Below are 562 nucleotides of genomic sequence, written 5' to 3'. Positions count from 1 at the left end.
TAAAAAATAAAATAAACTATAAATTTTTATATAAGCCCTAGGCACATGACCTTGAATTTTTGTTATTTTTTCAAAACACATAATGTTCACTTGCGTAAAGTCCAAAAAAAAAAAAAGTAGCTTAATTTGTTCTTTTCTATTTTTTTGTCTCAAAAAAAAAATTTATCCTTCTATACTACTAACTTGATATTTTACTTTTTTTCGTTGCTTTGTTCTTTGCCGTTTTACATTCAACCGGAAAGAATAAAAACGTTCATTTTCCGGAGGATAGAAAAGCAAGAAAAAAAAATAAAGACAAAAAAAAAACGAAGAAAAAAAAAAAAATTTAAAACGTGATTGAATTTTAAAAACTTTCACGTTGGTCTATAAGGGAGTCCTTGTTGGAAGAGTAGAAGTTGAAGGTATATATATCTAGAAGGTGGATTTAACGAGATGCATATGAATGAAGAAACGTTCAAATATTTCCATCATGGTAGTAAATTCGTGAATTTGAAATCGATCCTCTTGATCGTACTCGATGGCATGAGCTCCAGTGCCACTTGGATCTCCTCGACTCGAGTCT

This window comes from Aphidius gifuensis, linkage group LG1, assembly GCF_014905175.1.
Source record: "Aphidius gifuensis isolate YNYX2018 linkage group LG1, ASM1490517v1, whole genome shotgun sequence".
NCBI lineage: Eukaryota > Metazoa > Arthropoda > Insecta > Hymenoptera > Braconidae > Aphidius > Aphidius gifuensis.
Note: the sequence above shows the minus strand (reverse complement) of the source record.